At 45.0% G+C, this 491-nt stretch overlaps 1 non-coding gene across 1 annotated transcript; it reads right to left on the minus strand.

Annotated features, from left to right (window-relative positions):
* Positions 1-363: 363 nt before the first annotated feature.
* On the minus strand, positions 364-435 carry trnae-uuc. The gene has a single exon. It is a non-coding gene; the product is annotated as a tRNA-Glu (tRNA).
* Between the last annotated feature and the right edge of the window lie 56 nt (positions 436-491).

The following is a 491-nucleotide window of genomic DNA, read 5'->3' on the forward strand; positions in this document are numbered from 1 at the left end:
TGAAACACTTCTGTCATCAAAAAATGAAACAAATTAGAGGAAACCTGCAACACCATCAACAATATCCTTACTCGCATAAAACTCACAAAAGAGGAGAACAACAACAAAGTGCCAATTCTAGATGTCACAGGAGAGCGAACAGTCAATGGTAAGTTCAAAACAGCGTCTACAGGAAAACACCACACGCGAACCAAGTACTTAGCTACAGAAGTAATTATCCCTACACACACAAACAAATCTGAATCAGGACACAATTTCAACGAGACACGATACACTGCAGCACCCAGTGACAACGAAGACCAATAAGTAACTGTACAGCGCACTTAAGGAGAATGGGTAGCCAAAATATGCGCTGAAAACTGCTTCCCTAACCGGGAATCGAACCCGGGCCGCGGTGGTGAAAGCGCTGAATCCTAACCACTAGACCACCAGGGAGATGGTGGGGCACTTTGACAGCACAACTGAAAATTGCTTCCCTGCCCGGAAATCGA

The sequence above is a fragment of the Chiloscyllium plagiosum genome, unplaced genomic scaffold, assembly GCF_004010195.1.
Source record: "Chiloscyllium plagiosum isolate BGI_BamShark_2017 unplaced genomic scaffold, ASM401019v2 scaf_65528, whole genome shotgun sequence".
Classification (NCBI taxonomy): Eukaryota; Metazoa; Chordata; class Chondrichthyes; order Orectolobiformes; family Hemiscylliidae; genus Chiloscyllium; species Chiloscyllium plagiosum.